This window comes from Brienomyrus brachyistius, chromosome 2, assembly GCF_023856365.1.
Source record: "Brienomyrus brachyistius isolate T26 chromosome 2, BBRACH_0.4, whole genome shotgun sequence".
Lineage (NCBI taxonomy): Eukaryota > Metazoa > Chordata > Actinopteri > Osteoglossiformes > Mormyridae > Brienomyrus > Brienomyrus brachyistius.
In genome coordinates, this window is record NC_064534.1 from 404,443 (window position 1) to 415,192 (window position 10,750).

Consider the following 10,750-nt stretch of genomic DNA (forward strand, 5'->3'; position numbering starts at 1 on the left):
GAAGCACATGCACACACACACACGTGATTGAATGTGTACACACACACAAATGACTCAAAGCACACTCAAACACACACACACACACACACACACACAAATGACTCAAAGCACACTCAAACACACACACACACACACACACACAAATGACTCAAAGCACACTCAAACACACACACACACAAATGACTCAAACACACACACACACAAATGACTCAAAGCACACTCACACACATACACAGAAATGACTCAAAGCACACTCAAACACACACACACACAAATGACTCAAAGCACACTCACACACACACATACACACAAATGACTCAAAGCACACTCAAACACACACACACAAATGACTCAAAGCACACACACATACACACAAATGACTCAAAGCACACTCACACACACACATACACACAAATGACTCAAAGCACACTCAAACACACACACACAAATGACTCAAAGCACACACACATACACACAAATGACTCAAAGCACACTCAAACACACACACACACACACACAAATGACTCAAAGCACACTCAAACACACACACACAAATGACTCAAAGCACACTCACACACACACATACACACAAATGACTCAAAGCACACTCAAACACACACACACACAAATGACTCAAAGCACACTCACACACACACATACACACAAATGACTCAAAGCACACTCAAACACACACACACACACAAATGACTCAAAGCACACTCAAACACACACACACACACACACACAAATGACTCAAAGCACACTCAAACACACACACACACAAATGACTCAAAGCACACTCACACACACACAAATGACTCAAAGCACACTCAAACACACACACACACACACACAAATGACTCAAAGCACACTCAAACAAACACACACACACACACACAAATGACTCAAAGCACACTCAAACACACACATACACACAAATGACTCAAAGCACACTCACACACACACATACACACAAATGACTCAAAGCACACTCAAACACACACATACACACACAAATGACTCAAAGCACACTCAAACACACACACACACAAATGACTCAAAGCACACTCAAACACACACACACACAAATGACTCAAAGCACACTCAAACACACACACACACAAATGACTCAAAGCACACTCAAACACACACACACACACAAATGACTCAAAGCACACTCAAACACACACACACACATAAATGACTCAAAGCACACTCAAACACAGACACACACACACATGACTCAAAGCACACTCAAACACAGACACACACAAATGACTCAAAGCACACTCACACACACACATACACACAAATGACTCAAAGCACACTCACACACACACATACACACAAATGACTCAAAGCACACTCAAACACACACACACACAAATGACTCAAAGCACACTCACACACACACATACACACAAATGACTCAAAGCACACTCACACACACACATACACACAAATGACTCAAAGCACACTCACACACACACACATACACACAAATGACTCAAAGCACACTCACACACACACACATACACACAAATGACTCAAAGCACACTCAAACACACACACACACACAAATGACTCAAAGCACACAAACACACACACAAATGACTTAAAGCACACTCACACACACACACATACACACAAATGACTCAAAGCACACTCAAACACACATACACACAAATGACTCAAAGCACACTCACACACACACATACACACAAATGACTCAAAGCACACTCACACACACACACATACACACAAATGACTCAAAGCACACTCACACACACACACATACACACAAATGACTCAAAGCACACTCAAACACACACACACACACAAATGACTCAAAGCACACAAACACACACACAAATGACTTAAAGCACACTCACACACACACACATACACACAAATGACTCAAAGCACACTCACACACACACATACACACAAATGACTCAAAGCACACTCACACACACACATACACACAAATGACTCAAAGCACACTCAAACACACACACACACAAATGACTCAAAGCACACTCACACACACACATACACACAAATGACTCAAAGCACACTCACACACACACATACACACAAATGACTCAAAGCACACTCACACACACACACATACACACAAATGACTCAAAGCACACTCACACACACACACATACACACAAATGACTCAAAGCACACTCAAACACACACACACACACAAATGACTCAAAGCACACAAACACACACACAAATGACTTAAAGCACACTCACACACACACACATACACACAAATGACTCAAAGCACACTCAAACACACACACACACAAATGACTCAAAGCACACTCAAACACACATACACACAAATGACTCTAAGTCAACACACACAAAAGCACATAGACACAGGCATGCTAACGGTAACAGGCACACCTGCTGTGCCACCGTTCACGCTGCTGTCAGAAGCAGCATTAGCACCTGCCTGCAATCTCCTGTCTGTCCTCTGCATTTAGAGTTGAATCTTACAATTGGGCCTGTATTGTCATTTTTTTTTTGTCAATTTGTTCATTTAACTTCCTCTGCCAGCACCTGGAGGTTGGGCTCCCCCTTTGAGTCTGGTTCCTACCAAGGATTCATCCTACTAGGGAGATTTTTTTTGTCACTATCTCTCTGGCTTGCTTACAGGCATTACAGGGGTTTGGGCAGGGATAGTGTAAAGCACTTTGAGCCAGTGTAATGATGTGAAAATTTGATATAGAAATACAACTGAATTTGAATGAAAGAGAACACACACCCTTACAGACACACTCCACAGCTGAAAAACCCCACAGTGGCACTGATGTGAACTTCTGCATATGACGTCATTATTGGACATCATAAGATCATGTGGATTTATCAGCTCGTTCCAAGCTCGCTGCCCCCCGGAACTCATATGGTCTTCAGTCACTCTGCTAGCTTCTCCTTGTGCTGTCTACCATAAACATGCTGCTGCGTTTGTAGAAGCAGCCCATGCCTTGATATGGCCAACGCTTCCTGATAGAGTTTACCCTTACGCCCACATGATAGCGCAGGTGCCCCCCCCTGTGGACAGACCTTTCTCTTTTACTATATTTCTGGTTTCCAAAACGAGGTACTTCCTCTGTGCTGTTGAAGCATTCCTGCTTATTTGTGAGGCTCTCTTCGTGTTTCTGTTTGACCTTCATTTATTTATAATGTCGAAACACGCAGTGGGGCAGACAGCTGCTTTTATTAGCAAAGACTATAGTGACTTTCTGATGTTAAACTTGATAGCTTTAGCCAGCTCAGGTTAGGATGGGGATTTCGACTAGCATTTCCACTGAAAGCAATGTAAGAGAACTCCCCGATAAAGCAAAAGAATGCATTTATTGAAAAGTTCAAACAAAAGTATTTTCCTATTGACCTATTGGTATTTCAAAAACAGAAAGATCATCATCTTTTGCTCATTGCAGACATCAAACATGAAATAGCATTAGAATTATTTTACTCATTTCCATTGTGTTTCTTACTGCGATTAATATTTAGTTTAATATTGCATTCAATATTTCATTTAATTCTGCAGTCAAAAAGCCAAAACCACCTAACCTGTCCACACATGCTCTTCCTCCCGTCATTAAGTTACATTGTAACTCCATCGTTGAGGGAGGAGCTTCAACCTGTAAGCCACCGATTAAACAGGTAAGCAACATTAACTGTTTCCTTCCCAGCTGATATTGTCAGGTAAGTAAAAACATTTTTGTGTTCTTTTAACTTAAAAGTATCATTATGGCTCCAACAAAAACCCAGGAAATTAAGAGTAAATCCTGGAGACAAAATCAGGCCATTGTGGAGTCCTGAAAGAATAAGAGAACATTAGAGCCATGCTATGTGGATAGGGGGCGAACACAGATGGACGACGGCGTGCTATGTGGATAGGGGGCGAGCGAGGATGGGCAGCGGTGTGCTATGTGGATATTGGGCGAGCGAGGATGGGCGGCGGTGTGCTATGTGGATAGTGGGCGAGCGAGGATGGGCGGCGGCGTGCTTTGTCGATATTGGGCGAGCGAGGATGGACGGCGGCGTGCTATGTGGATATTGGGTGAGCGAGGATGGACGGCGGCGTGCTATGTGGATATTGGGCGAGCGAAGATGGGCGGCGGCGTGCTATGTGGATAGGGGGCGAGCGAGGATGGACGGCGGCGTGCTATGTGGATAGTGGGCGAGCGAGGATGGGCAGCGGCATGCTATGTGGATATTGGGCGAGCGAGTATGGACGGCGGCGTGCTATGTGGATAGTGGGCGAGAGATAATGGATGGTGGCGTGCTATGTGGATATTGAGCAAGAGATAATGGACAGCGGCGTGCTATGTGGATATTGGACGAGCGAGGATGGACGGCGGCGTGCTATGTGGATAGTGGGCGAGCGAGGATGGACGGCAGCGTGCTATGTGGATAGGGGGCGAACACGGATGGACGGCAGTGTGCTATGTGGATATTGGGCAAGCAAGGATGGGCGGCGGCGTGCTATGTGGATATTAGCCGAGCGAGGATGGGCAGCGGCGTGCTATGTGAATAGGGGGCGAGCGAGGATGGACGGCGGCGTAGTATGTGGATATTGGGCGAGCGAGGATGGGCGGCGGCGTGCTATGTGTATAGGGGGCGAGCGAGGATGGACGGTGGCGTACTATGTGGAAATTGGGCGAGCGAGGATGGACTGAGGCGTGCTATGTGGATATTGGGCGAGCGAGGATGGACTGCGGCGTGCTATGTGGATATTGGGTGAGCGAGGATGGGCGGCGGCGTGCTATGTGGATATTGGGCGAGCGAGGATGGGCGGCGGCGTGCTATGTGGATATTGGGCGAGCGAGGATGGACGGCGGCGTGCTATGTGGATATTGGGCGAGCGAGGATGGGCGGCGGCCTGCTATGTGGATAGGGGGCAAGCGAGGATGGACGGCGGCGTGCTATGTGGATATTGGCGTGCTATGTGGATAGGGGGTGAACACGGATGGACGGCAGTGTGCTATGTGGATATTGGGCAAGCGAGGATGGGCGGCGGCGTGCTATGTGGATATTAGCCGAGCGAGGATGGGCAGCGGCGTGCTATGTGGATAGGGGGCGAGCGAGGATGGGCAGCGGCATGCTATGTGGATATTGGGCGAGCGAGGATGGACGGCGGCGTGCTATGTGGATAGTGGGCGAGAGATAATGGATGGTGGCGTGCTATGTGGATATTGAGCAAGAGATAATGGACAGCGGCGTGCTATGTGGATATTGGACGAGCGAGGATGGACGGCGGCATGCTATGTGGATAGTGGGCGAGCGAGGATGGACGGCAGCGTGCTATGTGGATAGGGGGTGAACACGGATGGACGGCAATGTGCTATGTGGATATTGGGCAAGCGAGGATGGGCGGCGGCGTGCTATGTGGATATTAGCCGAGCGAGGATGGACGGTGGCGTACTATGTGGAAATTGGGCGAGCGAGGATGGACTGAGGCGTGCTATGTGGATATTGGGCGAGCGAGGATGGACTGCGGCGTGCTATGTGGATATTGGGTGAGCGAGGATGGGCGGCGGCGTGCTATGTGGATATTGGGCGAGCGAGGATGGGCGGCGGCGTGCTATGTGGATATTGGGCGAGCGAGGATGGACGGCGGCGTGCTATGTGGATATTGGGCGAGCGAGGATGGGCGGCGGCCTGCTATGTGGATAGGGGGCAAGCGAGGATGGACGGCGGCGTGCTATGTGGATATTGGCGTGCTATGTGGATAGGGGGTGAACACGGATGGACGGCAGTGTGCTATGTGGATATTGGGCAAGCGAGGATGGGCGGCGGCGTGCTATGTGGATATTAGCCGAGCGAGGATGGGCAGCGGCGTGCTATGTGGATAGGGGGCGAGCGAGGATGGGCAGCGGCATGCTATGTGGATATTGGGCGAGCGAGGATGGACGGCGGCGTGCTATGTGGATAGTGGGCGAGAGATAATGGATGGTGGCGTGCTATGTGGATATTGAGCAAGAGATAATGGACAGCGGCGTGCTATGTGGATATTGGACGAGCGAGGATGGACGGCGGCATGCTATGTGGATAGTGGGCGAGCGAGGATGGACGGCAGCGTGCTATGTGGATAGGGGGTGAACACGGATGGACGGCAATGTGCTATGTGGATATTGGGCAAGCGAGGATGGGCGGCGGCGTGCTATGTGGATATTAGCCGAGCGAGGATGGGCAGCGGCGTGCTATGTGGATAGGGGACGAGCGAGGATGGACGGCGGCGTAGTATGTGGATATTGGGCGAGCGAGGATGGGCGGTGGCGTGCTATGTGGATATTGGGCGAGCGAGGATGGACGGCGGCGTGCTATGTGGATATTGGGCGAGCGAGGATGGGCGGCGGCGTGCTATGTGTATAGGGGGCGAGCGAGGATGGACGGTGGCATACTATGTGGATATTGGGCGAGCGAGGATGGACTGAGGCGTGCTATGTGGATATTGGGCGAGCGAGGATGGGCGGCGGCGTGCTATGTGGATATTGGGCGAGCGAGGATGGGCGGCAGCGTGCTATGTGGATAGGGGATGAGCGAGGATGGGCGGCGGCGTGCTTTGTGGATATTGGGCGAGTGAGGATGGCCGGCGGCGTGCTATGTGGATATTGGGCGAACGAGGATGGCCGGCGGCGTGCTATGTGGATATTGGGCGAGCGAGGATGGACAAGGGGGTCTGCGTGAAGAGAAAATATTACTGCTCAACATGAAAGTGCCAGGAATATTGTAGCTTCCATACATGGCGAGAAGAAAAACTTTCTTTTTTGTCCACATATTCACTTCCCCATTCTCCTGTCAGCACAGCCTAATTCTGCATGTGTCAGTTTACATGAGGGTTTTCTTGCAAGGTCCATGGACATGACGTTCACGTGACCAAAAGACTACATTCCCAGTTCTTACCTCCAAGGTTAATGGAACGCAGCATTATTTTTTCATAATTATCTGCAGTCATGTGTGGTCCTGGGCAACAGAGGGGGGCCACGCTTCAACCAGGGGGAGCAGTGCCCCTCCTAGGCCACAACGTAGCTCTGCCTCTCGTAGGGACCTGCAGTACTAACATGCGTCATTTGACCTGCATTTCAGACATTCCAGTTTAACCCACAGGAATCCCCCAAAAAGCTCAGTCTATAGCTGGCTAAAAGTATCAGATTAGCCTGCAGGGGGCGTTGTCCTTGTGCATGGTCGGAACAGGCATGGCAGACTGGATTGCAGATGCAGACCTAAATAGACCCATTTGGGAGTCCTCACATGCATCAATTATTTTATGCGCCCACTCAAGGCAGTAACAAAAAAGGAGGACACATGCTTTTTACTTAGAATCTTATGGATTTATTAAAGAAACTTAAAGCAGGAACAAAAACATGACTGAAGATTGTATATAATGCAAAATTGTTAGTGGGAAATAGTCAGAAAAATGTGTAGTATAACGTGAATGTTTGGATAAGTGAGGAGTTAGGTGCTGTGCAGTATAAAATTAGTGCAACAAACAGGGCACTGAAGGGTACAGCCGTCTCTCTCTGGCTGAGAGATTAAAAAGATGGGTACAGGTGAGGCAGATTTCAGCTCATGAGCTGGGAGGAGCCAAGTTAGGGAAAATAACATGGACCATCAGAACAAGCATCTTCCTAAACAGTAATGTAATGCATGCATGAGGTCATTAGAAGGTCACTGGCAAAGTGCGTTTAACACCTGTCACCTGTGCGTTTAACTCTCAGGACAAACACCAGTGTGTGCTGTGCATCACCCTTCAGGATTCTGCACATGCAAAGATGCAAGATACAAATGCCTTGGATAGCCATTCATGGTGGCCCGACTCCCTGGTTCAGCATCTCTGCAATGAGAATTTTCTTTGCTTTACTATCTGGTATGTAATAAGAAATATCTCCAAAAGCCTTTTTTCAACCTTTAAATATGACAGCTCATGCATAAGGCATGTGTTTAAAGTGTAACTGTGTGCAGCGGTAGGGCTTTATACTTAAATTACATACCCCCCCTCCCCCCCACTGGCATCTAGGATTTAAACCAGGACACTGAAAATAAATTTAAAAATGAAAAGAATTTTACCTCTGCCAGAAACATAAAAAGCCAAGTGGAGAATACAGAATACTCACACTGTCAGAACATCTTACTGGAGTCTCAGGAGCAGGCTGGTAATGCTCTCTTTGTACTTCAAGACTCTGTTTGCTCTTCTTTTTATTTAACAAGACTATTTTCATCTGTAAAACTGATTTCTTGTTATGCCTGATATGGGTTTACGCTTTAACTGGGCCACTGCTGTATTCCACAGACGAGACCAGCCACACTCTACATGTAGGACACCAGGGAGAGAATGGGAGAGGGAGAGAGGGAGACAGTCACTACACTGTTCCACACTGATTACAGGATCAGGCCTCCAATGTGAGCACGAGACACCTGGGGCCCGTAAACTCAGCCAGCCAAAAGTAAGCACATAGTCAGCAAGGTGCAGGAAAGCAAACAACGCTGAAAGGGCAAGAAAACAATTTCCTGTAAATGCTCCAGAACCCTCCAGCATGTCAAAAGCCTATTGATTCATAAATATTTATGTTTATAAAAAGTGACAGCCTGTACTTCTTGGTATTTGGCAAGGAGTCTTAGCTATGTCCTTCAGAACATTTCCCTTCTGGCTTTTTATTTGTTTTACTTTCTTCTTGACCCAATAAAACATTTTCACTGTGGAAAGATGAATGGTATAGTCCAGCAGCTTATAATACAGTTTGAATCTTGGAATAACAGCACATTTCAGAATTGGACCCCCCAATCATATGCTGTCATGGGGTTCAAGTCTGCCATATGTCTGTGTCTCCACTGCCTCTTTTGTATGCCTGCAAGTAGGAGATGAATTCTGCTGCTTTGAGTTGTAGACCAATGCTTTGCTAAGATAAAAATTTTGATTGCATGACATTCATGAAGAATGACTCTTAAAAACCCTGATGCATCTGGAAAGAGAACCTGGTCCACACCTTTAGAGTAAGTAGTTAGGCTCAGCATCAGTAATCACAGTATTTCTAAAAAAAATGTTTAAAAACTATCCATATTTGTATAACATCTCCATTATTCAATACCTTGTGCTTGTTCCCAGGGACAGTGGTTTCTAATTCTGTGACAAGGATGGCTGTTTGCAACAACTTCCTGTCTGCCAGGAAGCACATTTCAATACCTGTTCTTTCAAACCGTGTTCATTGATTGTCCTTCTTCACATACATGGCCAATGAATATACAACAGAACATTAACAGCTGATATTAATAAACAATGCTTCATAGCACCAGACACACACTTTGCGTGCTGTAAAGCTGACTGAAGAGACCAGTATTAAGACTAAGAATGCAGAATGGGAGGGGCGATTATGTACCTCCGACAGGTTTAGGGAGCTAATTCCACCATTGAGGTGACTGGGGGGTAGGGGCTGTGGGTGGGAGAGTAGACAGTATAAAATGCATATGATAAGCTGCAGAATGACTAATGCTGCCCATGCTGCCCAATGAGTCATGCTGTCTATCCTGTTCTCTGACTCTCTACTACAATTATCACACTGCATTGTTTTATTGATGTTTTATGAGAAGCAAACATTTCACCTTTTCTCAGGCACTCATGCTACCATCAGTGCTCTGCTATCTGCAAACATTCTTTAAATAGCTTGAAGATGAAATGCTTGTTTTCTGCATTATATGTACAGAGGTAACAATTTTTATAGGTTTTATTTTTTTGTGGCGTGAGGTAAGCCCTGGGGGAATCGATGCAAACCTGGAAACTTAACCAGAACTTTATCTAGTTATATTTTATGCACCTGCAGGATAGTCGATAATAATTAGCACTCTGTTTTAGCAAATGACTAATACATTTACATGTGTTACATTTACATGAATTTGCAGAGCTGAAGTTCACTGCCATGCGCTCAGGCTCAGGCAATGAACAATCTCTGGATTACAGAAAACATCAAAAAACAAAGCTTGGTATGGAAATTTCTAGCATTCCATGCCTGGATCCAAGGCAGATGGGGGCGCGGGGCATTCTTGGAAGCAGAAGCTGCATTCAGCCTCCCAGACGTGGCCTGACTCACCCTAGGCCACCCTTTCTGTTGTCCCCCTTGAATGAATGTGACTCTTTATTTTCACAAAAGACCAGATTGCATCAGATATGTTGCATTTTTCAAGGGATTTCAACCTTGGCCTTGTTCTGGCAGTCAAAGGCAGGCTGACAGTCTGAATCAATGGCTAAGATGCCAACTTGTATCCAGGTGAATCTCACCCAATCCATGCATGGACAGGTGGCATAAGAATAGAAAACATCTGATTTTTTTCCACTGAAGACAGCTTCAGGCTTTTTTTCTGGTTTGTATTTTAGTTGTTAATTTATATACTACGTTATTGAATTTACATTGTTCCAAGGTTAACACATCTACCTGTAATATCACTCACACCTAATGAAGGACTTTTAGTAGGGCTGTAATAACAGGTCTATTCCTGAGATGTGAACAACCATTATGCTACTAAGCTGGTCTGGGTCTTTAATTGTAACATCTGCTCCTACTTCTGCTGTTAAGAGCAATGAATAGTTTGTTAATTATTTGCACAAGGTTCAACAAATAAACTGCTTTTTTTTACAAAGATTTTTTTTAAATTACAATAAACTAAAATAAAACAAAATAAATAAAATCTGCAAAATCACTTTATTAAAATCACTTTATTAAAAGTTAAA

General features: G+C 46.2%; 1 long non-coding RNA gene across 1 annotated transcript; it reads right to left on the reverse strand.

Annotated features, from left to right (window-relative positions):
* Positions 1-7,386: 7,386 nt before the first annotated feature.
* On the reverse strand, positions 7,387-8,289 carry LOC125727027 (uncharacterized). The gene is made up of 3 exons (XR_007388517.1): positions 8,145-8,289; positions 7,814-7,864; positions 7,387-7,604 (listed from the first exon to the last, which is right to left on the reverse strand). It is a non-coding gene; the product is annotated as an uncharacterized LOC125727027 (long non-coding RNA).
* Positions 8,290-10,750: the final 2,461 nt, after the last annotated feature.